Source organism: Schistocerca gregaria, chromosome 11 (assembly GCF_023897955.1).
Source record: "Schistocerca gregaria isolate iqSchGreg1 chromosome 11, iqSchGreg1.2, whole genome shotgun sequence".
In the NCBI taxonomy this organism is placed as follows: Eukaryota; Metazoa; Arthropoda; class Insecta; order Orthoptera; family Acrididae; genus Schistocerca; species Schistocerca gregaria.
The window spans coordinates 10835657-10849486 of record NC_064930.1 but is presented as its reverse complement, the minus strand read 5'-3'; the positions used below and the strand labels follow the sequence as shown (position 1 = coordinate 10849486).

The 13830-nt window shown below is 46.8% G+C and overlaps 25 non-coding genes across 25 annotated transcripts; all 25 read right to left on the bottom strand.

Annotated features, from left to right (window-relative positions):
• Positions 1 to 194: 194 nt before the first annotated feature.
• Trnak-cuu (transfer RNA lysine (anticodon CUU)) lies at positions 195 to 267 on the bottom strand. The gene has a single exon. It is a non-coding gene; the product is annotated as a tRNA-Lys (tRNA).
• Positions 268 to 717: 450 nt separating this feature from the next.
• On the bottom strand, positions 718 to 790 carry Trnar-ucg (transfer RNA arginine (anticodon UCG)). The gene has a single exon. It is a non-coding gene; the product is annotated as a tRNA-Arg (tRNA).
• Positions 791 to 1294: 504 nt separating this feature from the next.
• Positions 1295 to 1366, bottom strand: Trnat-agu (transfer RNA threonine (anticodon AGU)). Its single transcript has one exon. It is a non-coding gene; the product is annotated as a tRNA-Thr (tRNA).
• Positions 1367 to 1704: 338 nt separating this feature from the next.
• Trnak-cuu (transfer RNA lysine (anticodon CUU)) lies at positions 1705 to 1777 on the bottom strand. Its single transcript has one exon. It is a non-coding gene; the product is annotated as a tRNA-Lys (tRNA).
• A 450-nt stretch (positions 1778 to 2227) lies between these two features.
• Positions 2228 to 2300, bottom strand: Trnar-ucg (transfer RNA arginine (anticodon UCG)). Its single transcript has one exon. It is a non-coding gene; the product is annotated as a tRNA-Arg (tRNA).
• Positions 2301 to 3014: 714 nt separating this feature from the next.
• Trnat-agu (transfer RNA threonine (anticodon AGU)) lies at positions 3015 to 3086 on the bottom strand. The gene has a single exon. It is a non-coding gene; the product is annotated as a tRNA-Thr (tRNA).
• Positions 3087 to 3424: 338 nt separating this feature from the next.
• On the bottom strand, positions 3425 to 3497 carry Trnak-cuu (transfer RNA lysine (anticodon CUU)). Its single transcript has one exon. It is a non-coding gene; the product is annotated as a tRNA-Lys (tRNA).
• A 450-nt stretch (positions 3498 to 3947) lies between these two features.
• Positions 3948 to 4020, bottom strand: Trnar-ucg (transfer RNA arginine (anticodon UCG)). Its single transcript has one exon. It is a non-coding gene; the product is annotated as a tRNA-Arg (tRNA).
• Positions 4021 to 4521: 501 nt separating this feature from the next.
• On the bottom strand, positions 4522 to 4593 carry Trnat-agu (transfer RNA threonine (anticodon AGU)). The gene has a single exon. It is a non-coding gene; the product is annotated as a tRNA-Thr (tRNA).
• Positions 4594 to 4931: 338 nt separating this feature from the next.
• Trnak-cuu (transfer RNA lysine (anticodon CUU)) lies at positions 4932 to 5004 on the bottom strand. The gene has a single exon. It is a non-coding gene; the product is annotated as a tRNA-Lys (tRNA).
• A 450-nt stretch (positions 5005 to 5454) lies between these two features.
• Trnar-ucg (transfer RNA arginine (anticodon UCG)) lies at positions 5455 to 5527 on the bottom strand. The gene has a single exon. It is a non-coding gene; the product is annotated as a tRNA-Arg (tRNA).
• Positions 5528 to 6034: 507 nt separating this feature from the next.
• On the bottom strand, positions 6035 to 6106 carry Trnat-agu (transfer RNA threonine (anticodon AGU)). Its single transcript has one exon. It is a non-coding gene; the product is annotated as a tRNA-Thr (tRNA).
• A 338-nt stretch (positions 6107 to 6444) lies between these two features.
• Positions 6445 to 6517, bottom strand: Trnak-cuu (transfer RNA lysine (anticodon CUU)). Its single transcript has one exon. It is a non-coding gene; the product is annotated as a tRNA-Lys (tRNA).
• A 450-nt stretch (positions 6518 to 6967) lies between these two features.
• Positions 6968 to 7040, bottom strand: Trnar-ucg (transfer RNA arginine (anticodon UCG)). Its single transcript has one exon. It is a non-coding gene; the product is annotated as a tRNA-Arg (tRNA).
• Positions 7041 to 7541: 501 nt separating this feature from the next.
• On the bottom strand, positions 7542 to 7613 carry Trnat-agu (transfer RNA threonine (anticodon AGU)). Its single transcript has one exon. It is a non-coding gene; the product is annotated as a tRNA-Thr (tRNA).
• An 861-nt stretch (positions 7614 to 8474) lies between these two features.
• On the bottom strand, positions 8475 to 8547 carry Trnar-ucg (transfer RNA arginine (anticodon UCG)). The gene has a single exon. It is a non-coding gene; the product is annotated as a tRNA-Arg (tRNA).
• Positions 8548 to 9069: 522 nt separating this feature from the next.
• Trnat-agu (transfer RNA threonine (anticodon AGU)) lies at positions 9070 to 9141 on the bottom strand. The gene has a single exon. It is a non-coding gene; the product is annotated as a tRNA-Thr (tRNA).
• A 338-nt stretch (positions 9142 to 9479) lies between these two features.
• Positions 9480 to 9552, bottom strand: Trnak-cuu (transfer RNA lysine (anticodon CUU)). The gene has a single exon. It is a non-coding gene; the product is annotated as a tRNA-Lys (tRNA).
• Positions 9553 to 10002: 450 nt separating this feature from the next.
• On the bottom strand, positions 10003 to 10075 carry Trnar-ucg (transfer RNA arginine (anticodon UCG)). Its single transcript has one exon. It is a non-coding gene; the product is annotated as a tRNA-Arg (tRNA).
• A 510-nt stretch (positions 10076 to 10585) lies between these two features.
• Trnat-agu (transfer RNA threonine (anticodon AGU)) lies at positions 10586 to 10657 on the bottom strand. The gene has a single exon. It is a non-coding gene; the product is annotated as a tRNA-Thr (tRNA).
• A 338-nt stretch (positions 10658 to 10995) lies between these two features.
• Trnak-cuu (transfer RNA lysine (anticodon CUU)) lies at positions 10996 to 11068 on the bottom strand. The gene has a single exon. It is a non-coding gene; the product is annotated as a tRNA-Lys (tRNA).
• Positions 11069 to 11518: 450 nt separating this feature from the next.
• On the bottom strand, positions 11519 to 11591 carry Trnar-ucg (transfer RNA arginine (anticodon UCG)). The gene has a single exon. It is a non-coding gene; the product is annotated as a tRNA-Arg (tRNA).
• Positions 11592 to 12092: 501 nt separating this feature from the next.
• On the bottom strand, positions 12093 to 12164 carry Trnat-agu (transfer RNA threonine (anticodon AGU)). Its single transcript has one exon. It is a non-coding gene; the product is annotated as a tRNA-Thr (tRNA).
• Positions 12165 to 13025: 861 nt separating this feature from the next.
• On the bottom strand, positions 13026 to 13098 carry Trnar-ucg (transfer RNA arginine (anticodon UCG)). The gene has a single exon. It is a non-coding gene; the product is annotated as a tRNA-Arg (tRNA).
• Positions 13099 to 13602: 504 nt separating this feature from the next.
• On the bottom strand, positions 13603 to 13674 carry Trnat-agu (transfer RNA threonine (anticodon AGU)). The gene has a single exon. It is a non-coding gene; the product is annotated as a tRNA-Thr (tRNA).
• Between the last annotated feature and the right edge of the window lie 156 nt (positions 13675 to 13830).

Genomic DNA, 13830 nt, shown 5'->3' with positions numbered 1-13830 from the left:
TGTTCTCTCCAAACAAAATCACCTGCACTTCAGAACATGACTTTCACACATGTCTACAAAATCACCTTCACCTTCAAATACAGTTTTCTTGCGACTGATTGAGACGTAGGCAAATTTTAAAGTTGCTATTTCCATTACATCACGTTAATCAGAAAATCGGTAATTTACATCTGCAGTGGAGAAAAATTCCGTTCCGCCCAGCGAAGGGCTCGAACCCACGACCCTGTGATTAAGAGTCTCATGCTCTACCGACTGAGCTAGCCATGCTGCCTCGTTGGGTACCTCCTGGGTAGCAGATCACACAGTACTCGTTTGGGTTGGTTGGTCCCATACAGAATCTCTCCATGCTGCCTAATGTTTTCCTAACGACACTCGTCACGTACTTCACTTTTATTTCATAATCATTTCTGAGAGGTAAAGGAATTGCATGACAATCTGCAGAGCTAGCGGCGTCAAAATTAACACACATACTTGACGTGACTCAAAAGCCGAACGAGTTACTTTCCGACGTTGTTTTAGATGTGCAAGTGCCAGACAAACCTCGCGGTGAGGGCACTCTGCCGACCATTTCGCTAGTTAACACCGGTCTTCTTGTGTGTGTTTCAAGCTCAAGACCATCTTCAAGCACAAAATGGTCAACAGCAACATTCAGATGGTTTCGTACTGCACAATTGCTACATTAAAACGGTATGTTTGTTTCTCAGAACTGGAAAAACACGACCGTGACAGGATTCGAACCTGCAATCTTCGGATCCGAAGCCCGACGCCTTATCCATTAGGCCACACGGTCACTGACGACCAAGTATAACTTATATACGATTCATCTCCAAACGCTCACACCCCCTGAGGAATTGTGTTTTCGTTCCACACAGCCGCTGCCCCTTACTCTTTCCCACCCATTCGTTACATTCAACCTCTTACGAGACCGACCAAACATAGACAGGAAAACAAGACCACACACTTTGCGCAATCGGAATCGATGGCAGGATGTCCCTCGCCGCATTTGCTACGATGGCCGTTTGCTAATTCTGCAGAAGCGGCGGCGGCGACGACGACGACGAAGACGACGACCGCGGGAGGCTCAGAGATTTGTGAGAAATACATCTATAAAATGTAATTCAGAATGCCTCGTCCCACCTTATGCCGTACCGCTTTGGCAAATGCTTTATCAGCGCCATTCGCCTTAATCACATCTGAGAGTAATTCTTAATAAAACGCCTCTCGCTAATTGTTCGCCATCACAGATACTGTTTGCTATACGGCCATGACGCGCAACTGATTTCCAAAATTCGTCTTCCTCCTGTGAGGATGGAACTCACGACTCCTGGTTTACTAGACCAGTGCTCTACCACTGAGCTAAAGAGGCGCGGCCTAGCGGAACTTTTGCGTACTTCGTCCGTACGGTCGTCTGAATCTTCAGACTTCAGCTGACAACACTTCATATTTTTCACTAATATTTGCAGCTATGGCGACCCATTACTGCTTGGCTACACATCTGACACGTAGCCGATGTTCTCTCCAAACAAAATCACCTGCACTTCAGAACATGACTTTCACACATGTCTACAAAATCACCTTCACCTTCAAATACAGTTTTCTTGCGACTGATTGAGACGTAGGCAAATTTTAAAGTTGCTATTTCCATTACATCACGTTAATCAGAAAATCGGTAATTTACATCTGCAGTGGAGAAAAATTCCGTTCCGCCCAGCGAAGGGCTCGAACCCACGACCCTGTGATTAAGAGTCTCATGCTCTACCGACTGAGCTAGCCGTGCTGCCTCGTTGGGTACCTCCTGGGTAGCAGATCACACAGTACTCGTTGGGGTTGGTTGGTCCCATACAGAATCTCTCCATGCTGCCTAATGTTTTCCTAACGACACTCGTCACGTACTTCACTTTTATTTCATAATCATTTCTGAGAGGTAAAGGAATTGCATGACAATCTGCAGAGCTAGCGGCGTCAAAATTAACACACATACTTGACGTGACTCAAAAGCCGAACGAGTTACTTTCCGACGTTGTTTTAGATGTGCAAGTGCCAGTCAAACCTCGCGGTGAGGGCACTCTGCCGACCATTTCGCTAGTTAACACCGGTCTTCTTGTGTGTGTTTCAAGCTCAAGACCATCTTCAAGCACAAAATGGTCAACAGCAACATTCAGATGGTTTCGTACTGCACAATTGCTACATTAAAACGGTATGTTTGTTTCTCAGAACTGGAAAAACACGACCGTGACAGGATTTGAACCTGCAATCTTCGGATCCGAAGCCCGACGCCTTATCCATTAGGCCACACGGTCACTGACGACCAAGTATAACTTATATACGATTCATCTCGAAACGCTCACACCCCCTGAGGAATTGTGTTTTCGTTCCACACAGCCGCTGCCCCTTACTCTTTCCCACCCATTCGTTACATTCAACCTCTTACGAGACCGACCAAACATAGACAGGAAAACAAGACCACACACTTTGCGCAATCGGAATCGATGGCAGGGTGTCCCTCGCCGCATTTGCTACGATGGCCATTTGCTAATTCTGCAGAAGCGGCGGCGGCGACGACGACGACGACGAAGACCGCGGGAGGCTCAGAGATTTGTGAGAAATACATCTATAAAATGTAATTCAGAATGCCTCGTCCTTGCCGGCCGCGGTGGTCTCGCGGTTCTAGGCGCGCAGTCCGGAACCGTGGGACTGCTACGGTCGCAGGTTCGAATCCTGCCTCGGGCATGGATGTGTGTGATGTCCTTAGGTTAGTTAGGTTTAAGTAGTTCTAAGTTCTAGGGGACTAATGACCACAGCAGTTGAGTCCCATAGTGCTCAGAGCCATTTGAACCATTTGAATGCCTCGTCCCACCTTATGCCGTACCGCTTTGGCAAATGCTTTATCAGCGCCATTCGCCTTAATCACATCTGAGAGTAATTCTTAATAAAACGCCTCTCGCTAATTGTTCGCCATCACAGATACTGTTTGCTATACGGCCATGACGCGCAACTGATTTCCAAAATTCGTCTTCCTCCTGTGAGGATGGAACTCACGACTCCTGGTTTACTAGACCAGTGCTCTACCACTGAGCTAAAGAGGCGCGGCCTAGCGGAACTTTTGCGTACTTCGTCCGTACGGTCATCTGAATCTTCAGACTTCAGCTGACAACACTTCATATTTTTCACTAATATTTGCAGCTATGGCGACCCATTACTGCTTGGATACACATCTGACACGTAGCCGATGTTCTCTCCAAACAAAATCACCTGCACTTCAGAACATGACTTTCACACATGTCTACAAAATCACCTTCACCTTCAAATACAGTTTTCTTGCGACTGATTGAGACGTAGGCAAATTTTAAAGTTGCTATTTCCATTACATCACGTTAATCAGAAAATCGGTAATTTACATCTGCAGTGGAGAAAAATTCCGTTCCGCCCAGCGAAGGGCTCGAACCCACGACCCTGTGATTAAGAGTCTCATGCTCTACCGACTGAGCTAGCCGTGCTGCCTCGTTGGGTACCTCCTGGGTAGCAGATCACACAGTACTCGTTTGGGTTGGTTGGTCCCATACAGAATCTCTCCATGCTGCCTAATGTTTTCCTAACGACACTCGTCACGTACTTCACTTTTATTTCATAATCATTTCTGAGAGGTAAAGGAATTGCATGACAATCTGCAGAGCTAGCGGCGTCAAAATTAACACACATACTTGACGTGACTCAAAAGCCGAACGAGTTACTTTCCGACGTTGTTTTAGATGTGCAAGTGCCAGTCAAACCTCGCGGTGAGGGCACTCTGCCGACCATTTCGCTAGTTAACTCCGGTCTTCTTGTGTGTGTTTCAAGCTCAAGACCATCTTCAAGCACAAAATGGTCAACAGCAACATTCAGACGGTTTCGTACTGCACAATTGCTACATTAAAACGGTATGTTTGTTTCTCAGAACTGGAAAAACACGACCGTGACAGGATTCGAACCTGCAATCTTCGGATCCGAAGTCCGACGCCTTATCCATTAGGCCACACGGTCACTGACTACCAAGTATAACTTATATACGATTCATCTCGAAACGCTCACACCCCCTGAGGAATTGTGTTTTCGTTCCACACAGCCTTTGCCCCTTACTCTTTCCCACCCATTCGTTACATTCAACCTCTTACGAGACCGACCAAACATAGACAGGAAAACAAGACCACACACTTTGCGCAATCGGAATCGATGGCAGGGTGTCCCTCGCCGCATTTGCTACGATGGCCATTTGCTAATTCTGCAGAAGCGGCGGCGGCGACGACGACGAAGACGACGACCGCGGGAGGCTCAGAGATTTGTGAGAAATACATCTATAAAATGTAATTCAGAATGCCTCGTCCCACCTTACGCCGTACCGCTTTGGCAAATGCTTTATCAGCGCCATTCGCCTTAATCAAATCTGAGAGTAATTCTTAATAAAACGCCTCTCGCTAATTGTTCCCCATCACAGATACTGTTTGCTATACGGCCATGACGCGCAACTGATTTCCAAAATTCGTCTTCCTCCTGTGAGGATGGAACTCACATCTCCTGGTTTACTAGACCAGTGCTCTACCACTGAGCTAAAGAGGCGCGGCCTAGCGGAACTTTTGCGTACTTCGTCCGTACGGTCGTCTGAATCTTCAGACTTCAGCTGACAACACTTCATATTTTTCACTAATATTTGCAGCTATGGCGACCCATTACTGCTTGGATACACATCTGACACGTAGCCGATGTTCTCTCCAAACACAATCACCTGCACTTCAGAACATGACTTTCACACATGTCTACAAAATCACCTTCACCTTCAAATACAGTTTTCTTGCGACTGATTGAGACGTAGGCAAATTTTAAAGTTGCTATTTCCATTACATCACGTTAATCAGAAAATCGGTAATTTACATCTGCAGTGGAGAAAAATTCCGTTCCGCCCAGCGCAGGGCTCAAACCCACGGCCCTGTGATTAAGAGTCTCATGCTCTACCGACTGAGCTAGCCGTGCTGCCTCGTTGGGTACCTCCTGGGTAGCAGATCACACAGTACTCGTTTGGGTTGGTTGGTCCCATACAGAATCTCTCCATGCTGCCTAATGTTTTCCTAACGACACTCGTCACGTACTTCACTTTTATTTCATAATCATTTCTGAGAGGTAAAGGAATTGCATGACAATCTGCAGAGCTAGCGGCGTCAAAATTAACACACATACTTGACGTGACTCAAAAGCCGAACGAGTTACTTTCCGACGTTGTTTTAGATGTGCAAGTGCCAGTCAAACCTCGCGGTGAGGGCACTCTGCCGACCATTTCGCTAGTTAACACCGGTCTTCTTGTGTGTGTTTCAAGCTCAAGACCATCTTCAAGCACAAAATGGTCAACAGCAACATTCAGATGGTTTCGTACTGCACAATTGCTACATTAAAACGGTATGTTTGTTTCTCAGAACTGGAAAAACACGACCGTGACAGGATTCGAACCTGCAATCTTCGGATCCGAAGCCCGACGCCTTATCCATTAGGCCACACGGTCACTGACGACCAAGTATAACTTATATACGATTCATCTCGAAACGCTCACACCCCCTGAGGAATTGTGTTTTCGTTCCACACAGCCGCTGCCCCTTACTATTTCCCACCCATTCGTTACATTCAACCTCTTACGAGACCGACCAAACATAGACAGGAAAACAAGACATCACACTTTGCGCAATCGGAATCGATGGCAGGGTGTCCCTCGCCGCATTTGCTACGATGGCCATTTGCTAATTCTGCAGAAGCGGCGGCGGCGACGACGACGACGACGAAGACGACGACCGCGGGAGGCTCAGAGATTTGTGAGAAATACATCTATAAAATGTAATTCAGAATGCCTCGTCCCACCTTATGCCGTACCGCTTTGGCAAATGCTTTATCAGCGCCATTCGCCTTAATCACATCTGAGAGTAATTCTTAATAAAACGCCTCTCGCTAATTGTTCGCCATCACAGATACTGTTTGCTATACGGCCATGACGCGCAACTGATTTCCAAAATTCGTCTTCCTCCTGTGAGGATGGAACTCACGACTCCTGGTTTACTAGACCAGTGCTCTACCACTGAGCTAAAGAGGCGCGGCCTAGCGGAACTTTTGCGTACTTCGTCCGTACGGTCGTCTGAATCTTCAGACTTCAGCTGACAACACTTCATATTTTTCACTAATATTTGCAGCTATGGCGACCCATTACTGCTTGGATACACATCTGACACGTAGCCGATGTTCTCTCCAAACAAAATCACCTGCACTTCAGAACATGACTTTCACACATGTCTACAAAATCACCTTCACCTTCAAATACAGTTTTCTTGCGACTGATTGAGACGTAGGCAAATTTTAAAGTTGCTATTTCCATTACATCACGTTAATCAGAAAATCGGTAATTTACATCTGCAGTGGAGAAAAATTCCGTTCCGCCCAGCGAAGGGCTCGAACCCACGACCCTGTGATTAAGAGTCTCATGCTCTACCGACTGAGCTAGCCGTGCTGCCTCGTTGGGTACCTCCTGGGTAGCAGATCACACAGTACTCGTTTGGGTTGGTTGGTCCCATACAGAATCTCTCCATGCTGCCTAATGTTTTCCTAACGACACTCGTCACGTACTTCACTTTTATTTCATAATCATTTCTGAGAGGTAAAGGAATTGCATGACAATCTGCAGAGCTAGCGGCGTCAAAATTAACACACATACTTGACGTGACTCAAAAGCCGAACGAGTTACTTTCCGACGTTGTTTTAGATGTGCAAGTGCCAGTCAAACCTCGCGGTGAGGGCACTCTGCCGACCATTTCGCTAGTTAACACCGGTCTTCTTGTGTGTGTTTCAAGCTCAAGACCATCTTCAAGCACAAAATGGTCAACAGCAACATTCAGACGGTTTCGTACTGCACAATTGCTACATTAAAACGGTATGTTTGTTTCTCAGAACTGGAAAAACACGACCGTGACAGGATTCGAACCTGCAATCTTCGGATCCGAAGTCCGACGCCTTATCCATTAGGCCACACGGTCACTGACGACCAAGTATAACTTATATACGATTCATCTCGAAACGCTCACACCCCCTGAGGAATTGTGTTTTCGTTCCACACAGCCGCTGCCCCCTACTCTTTCCCACCCATTCGTTACATTCAACCTCTTACGAGACCGACCAAACATAGACAGGAAAACAAGACCACACACTTTGCGCAATCGGAATCGATGGCAGGGTGTCCCTCGCCGCATTTGCTACGATGGCCATTTGCTAATTCTGCAGAAGCGGCGGCGGCGACGACGACGAAGACGACGACCGCGGGAGGCTCAGAGATTTGTGAGAAATACATCTATAAAATGTAATTCAGAATGCCTCGTCCCACCTTACGCCGTACCGCTTTGGCAAATGCTTTATCAGCGCCATTCGCCTTAATCACATCTGAGAGTAATTCTTAATAAAACGCCTCTCGCTAATTGTTCGCCATCACAGATACTGTTTGCTATACGGCCATGACGCGCAACTGATTTCCAAAATTCGTCTTCCTCCTGTGAGGATGGAACTCACGTCTCCTGGTTTACTAGACCAGTGCTCTACCACTGAGCTAAAGAGGCGCGGCCTAGCGGAACTTTTGCGTACTTCGTCCGTACGGTCGTCTGAATCTTCAGACTTCAGCTGACAACACTTCATATTTTTCACTAATATTTGCAGCTATGGCGACCCATTACTGCTTGGATACACATCTGACACGTAGCCGATGTTCTCTCCAAACAAAATCACCTGCACTTCAGAACATGACTTTCACACATGTCTACAAAATCACCTTCACCTTCAAATACAGTTTTCTTGCGACTGATTGAGACGTAGGCAAATTTTAAAGTTGCTATTTCCATTACATCACGTTAATCAGAAAATCGGTAATTTACATCTGCAGTGGAGAAAAATTCCGTTCCGCCCAGCGAAGTACTCGAACCCACGGACCTGTGATTAAGAGTCTCATGCTCTACCGACTGAGCTAGCCGTGCTGCCTCGTTGGGTACCTCCTGGGTAGCAGATCACACAGTACTCGTTTGGGTTGGTTGGTCCCATACAGAATCTCTCCATGCTGCCTAATGTTTTCCTAACGACACTCGTCACGTACTTCACTTTTATTTCATAATCATTTCTGAGAGGTAAAGGAATTGCATGACAATCTGCAGAGCTAGCGGCGTCAAAATTAACACACATACTTGACGTGACTCAAAAGCCGAACGAGTTACTTTCCGACGTTGTTTTAGATGTGCAAGTGCCAGTCAAACCTCGCGGTGAGGGCACTCTGCCGACCATTTCGCTAGTTAACACCGGTCTTCTTGTGTGTGTTTCAAGCTCAAGACCATCTTCAAGCACAAAATGGTCAACAGCAATATTCAGACGGTTTCGTACTGCACAATTGCTACATTAAAACGGTATGTTTGTTTCTCAGAACTGGAAAAACACGACCGTGACAGGATTCGAACCTGCAATCTTCGGATCCGAAGTCCGACGCCTTATCCATTAGGCCACACGGTCACTGACGACCAAGTATAACTTATATACGATTCATTTCGAAACGCTCACACCCCCTTAGGAATTGTGTTTTCGTTCCACACAGCCGCTGCCCCTTACTCTTTCCCACCCATTCGTTACATTCAACCTCTTACGAGACCGACCAAACATAGACAGGAAAACAAGACCACACACTTTGCGCAATCGGAATCGATGGCAGGGTGTCCCTCGCCGCATTTGCTACGATGGCCATTTGCTAATTCTGCAGAAGCGGCGGCGGCGGCGGCGACGACGACGACGACGACGACGACGAAGACGACGACCGCGGGAGGCTCAGAGATTTGTGAGAAATACATCTATAAAATGTAATTCAGAATGCCTCGTCCCACCTTATGCCGTACCGCTTTGGCAAATGCTTTATCAGCGCCATTCGCCTTAATCACATCTGAGAGTAATTCTTAATAAAACGCCTCTCGCTAATTGTTCGCCATCACAGATACTGTTTGCTATACGGCCATGACGCGCAACTGATTTCCAAAATTCGTCTTCCTCCTGTGAGGATGGAACTCACGACTCCTGGTTTACTAGACCAGTGCTCTACCACTGAGCTAAAGAGGCGCGGCCTAGCGGAACTTTTGCGTACTTCGTCCGTACGGTCGTCTGAATCTTCAGACTTCAGCTGACAACACTTCATATTTTTGACTAATATTTGCAGCTATGGCGACCCATTACTGCTTGGATACACATCTGACACGTAGCCGATGTTCTCTCCAAACAAAATCACCTGCACTTCAGAACATGACTTTCACACATGTCTACAAAATCACCTTCACCTTCAAATACAGTTTTCTTGCGACTGATTGAGACGTAGGCAAATTTTAAAGTTGCTATTTCCATTACATCACGTTAATCAGAAAATCGGTAATTTACATCTGCAGTGGAGAAAAATTCCGTTCCGCCCAGCGAAGGGCTCGAACCCACGACCCTGTGATTAAGAGTCTCATGCTCTACCGACTGAGCTAGCCGTGCTGCCTCGTTGGGTACCTCCTGGGTAGCAGATCACACAGTACTCGTTTGGGTTGGTTGGTCCCATACAGAATCTCTCCATGCTGCCTAATGTTTTCCTAACGACACTCGTCACGTACTTCACTTTTATTTCATAATCATTTCTGAGAGGTAAAGGAATTGCATGACAATCTGCAGAGCTAGCGGCGTCAAAATTAACACACATACTTGACGTGACTAAAAAGCCGAACGAGTTACTTTCCGACGTTGTTTTAGATGTGCAAGTGCCAGTCAAACCTCGCGGTGAGGGCACTCTGCCGACCATTTCGCTAGTTAACACCGGTCTTCTTGTGTGTGTTTCAAGCTCAAGACCATCTTCAAGCACAAAATGGTCAACAGCAACATTCAGACGGTTTCGTACTGCACAATTGCTACATTAAAACGGTATGTTTGTTTCTCAGAACTGGAAAAACACGACCGTGACAGGATTCGAACCTGCAATCTTCGGATCCGAAGTCCGACGCCTTATCCATTAGGCCACACGGTCACTGACGACCAAGTATAACTTATATACGATTCATTTCGAAACGCTCACACCCCCTGAGGAATTGTGTTTTCGTTCCACACAGCCGCTGCCCCTTACTCTTTCCCACCCATTCGTTACATTCAACCTCTTACGAGACCGACCAAACATAGACAGGAAAACAAGACCACACACTTTGCGCAATCGGAATCGATGGCAGGGTGTCCCTCGCCGCATTTGCTACGATGGCCATTTGCTAATTCTGCAGAAGCGGCGGCGGCGACGACGACGCCGACGACGAAGACGACGACCGCGGGAGGCTCAGAGATTTGTGAGAAATACATCTATAAAATGTAATTCAGAATGCCTCGTCCCACCTTATGCCGTACCGCTTTGGCAAATGCTTTATCAGCGCCATTCGCCTTAATCACATCTGAGAGTAATTCTTAATAAAACGCCTCTCGCTAATTGTTCGCCATCACAGATACTGTTTGCTATACGGCCATGACGCGCAACTGATTTCCAAAATTCGTCTTCCTCCTGTGAGGATGGAACTCACGACTCCTGGTTTACTAGACCAGTGCTCTACCACTGAGCTAAAGAGGCGCGGCCTAGCGGAACTTTTGCGTACTTCGTCCGTACGGTCGTCTGAATCTTCAGACTTCAGCTGACAACACTTCATATTTTTCACTAATATTTGCAGCTATGGCGACCCATTACTGCTTGGATACACATCTGACACGTAGCCGATGTTCTCTCCAAACAAAATCACCTGCACTTCAGAACATGACTTTCACACATGTCTACAAAATCACCTTCACCTTCAAATACAGTTTTCTTGCGACTGATTGAGACGTAGGCAAATTTTAAAGTTGCTATTTCCATTACATCACGTTAATCAGAAAATCGGTAATTTACATCTGCAGTGGAGAAAAATTCCGTTCCGCCCAGCGAAGGGCTCGAACCCACGACCCTGTGATTAAGAGTCTCATGCTCTACCGACTGAGCTAGCCGTGCTGCCTCGTTGGGTACCTCCTGGGTAGCAGATCACACAGTACTCGTTTGGGTTGGTTGGTCCCATACAGAATCTCTCCATGCTGCCTAATGTTTTCCTAACGACACTCGTCACGTACTTCACTTTTATTTCATAATCATTTCTGAGAGGTAAAGGAATTGCATGACAATCTGCAGAGCTAGCGGCGTCAAAATTAACACACATACTTGACGTGACTCAAAAGCCGAACGAGTTACTTTCCGACGTTGTTTTAGATGTGCAAGTGCCAGTCAAACCTCGCGGTGAGGGCACTCTGCCGACCATTTCGCTAGTTAACACCGGTCTTCTTGTGTGTGTTTCAAGCTCAAGACCATCTTCAAGCACAAAATGGTCAACAGCAACATTCAGACGGTTTCGTACTGCACAATTGCTACATTAAAACGGTATGTTTGTTTCTCAGAACTGGAAAAACACGACCGTGACAGGATTCGAACCTGCAATCTTCGGATCCGAAGTCCGACGCCTTATCCATTAGGCCACACGGTCACTGACGACCAAGTATAACTTATATACGATTCATCTCGAAACGCTCACACCCCCTGAGGAATTGTGTTTTCGTTCCACACAGCCGCTGCCCCCTACTCTTTCCCACCCATTCGTTACATTCAACCTCTTACGAGACCGACCAAACATAGACAGGAAAACAAGACCACACACTTTGCGCAATCGGAATCGATGGCAGGGTGTCCCTCGCCGCATTTGCTACGATGGCCATTTGCTAATTCTGCAGAAGCGGCGGCGGCGACGACGACGAAGACGACGACCGCGGGAGGCTCAGAGATTTGTGAGAAATACATCTATAAAATGTAATTCAGAATGCCTCGTCCCACCTTACGCCGTACCGCTTTGGCAAATGCTTTATCAGCGCCATTCGCCTTAATCACATCTGAGAGTAATTCTTAATAAAACGCCTCTCGCTAATTGTTCGCCATCACAGATACTGTTTGCTATACGGCCATGACGCGCAACTGATTTCCAAAATTCGTCTTCCTCCTGTGAGGATGGAACTCACGTCTCCTGGTTTACTAGACCAGTGCTCTACCACTGAGCTAAAGAGGCGCGGCCTAGCGGAACTTTTGCGTACTTCGTCCGTACGGTCGTCTGAATCTTCAGACTTCAGCTGACAACACTTCATATTTTTCACTAATATTTGCAGCTATGGCGACCCATTACTGCTTGGATACACATCTGACACGTAGCCGATGTTCTCTCCAAACAAAATCACCTGCACTTCAGAACATGACTTTCACACATGTCTACAAAATCACCTTCACCTTCAAATACAGTTTTCTTGCGACTGATTGAGACGTAGGCAAATTTTAAAGTTGCTATTTCCATTACATCACGTTAATCAGAAAATCGGTAATTTACATCTGCAGTGGAGAAAAATTCCGTTCCGCCCAGCGAAGTACTCGAACCCACGGACCTGTGATTAAGAGTCTCATGCTCTACCGACTGAGCTAGCCGTGCTGCCTCGTTGGGTACCTCCTGGGTAGCAGATCACACAGTACTCGTTTGGGTTGGTTGGTCCCATACAGAATCTCTCCATGCTGCCTAATGTTTTCCTAACGACACTCGTCACGTACTTCACTTTTATTTCATAATCATTTCTGAGAGGTAAAGGAATTGCATGACAATCTGCAGAGCTAGCGGCGTCAAAATTAACACACATACTTGACGTGACTCAAAAGCCGAACGAGTTACTTTCCGACGTTGTTTTAGATGTGCAAGTGCCAGTCAAACCTCGCGGTGAGGGCACTCTGCCGACCATTTCGCTAGTTAACACCGGTCTTCTTGTGTGTGTTTCAAGCTCAAGACCATCTTCAAGCACAAAATGGTCAACAGCAATATTCAGACGGTTTCGTACTGCACAATTGCTACATTAAAACGGTATGTTTGTTTCTCAGAACTGGAAAAACACGACCGTGACAGGATTCGAACCTGCAATCTTCGGATCCGAAGTCCGACGCCTTATCCATTAGGCCACACGGTCACTGACGACCAAGTATAACTTATATACGATTCATTTCGAAACGCTCACACCCCCTTAGGAATTGTGTTTTCGTTCCACACAGCCGCTGCCCCTTACTCTTTCCCACCCATTCGTTACATTCAACCTCTTACGAGACCGACCAAACATAGACAGGAAAACAAGACCACACACTTTGCGCAATCGGAATCGATGGCAGGGTGTCCCTCGCCGCATTTGCTACGATGGCCATTTGCTAATTCTGCAGAAGCGGCGGCGGCGGCGGCGACGACGAAGACGACGACCGCGGGAGGCTCAGAGGTTTGTGAGAAATACATCTATAAAATGTAATTCAGAATGCCTCGTCCCACCTTATGCCGTACCGCTTTGGCAAATGCTTTATCAGCGCCATTCGCCTTAATCACATCTGAGAGTAATTCTTAATAAAACGCCTCTCGCTAATTGTTCGCCATCACAGATACTGTTTGCTATACGGCCATGACGCGCAACTGATTTCCAAAATTCGTCTTCCTCCTGTGAGGATGGAACTCACGACTCCTGGTTTACTAGACCAGTGCTCTACCACTGAGCTAAAGAGGCGCGGCCTAGCGGAACTTTTGCGTACTTCGTCCGTACGGTCGTCTGAATCTTCAGACTTCAGCTGACAACACTTCATATTTTTGACTAATATTTGCAGCTATGGCGACCCATTACTGCTTGGATACACATCTGACACGTAGCCGATGTTCTCTCCAA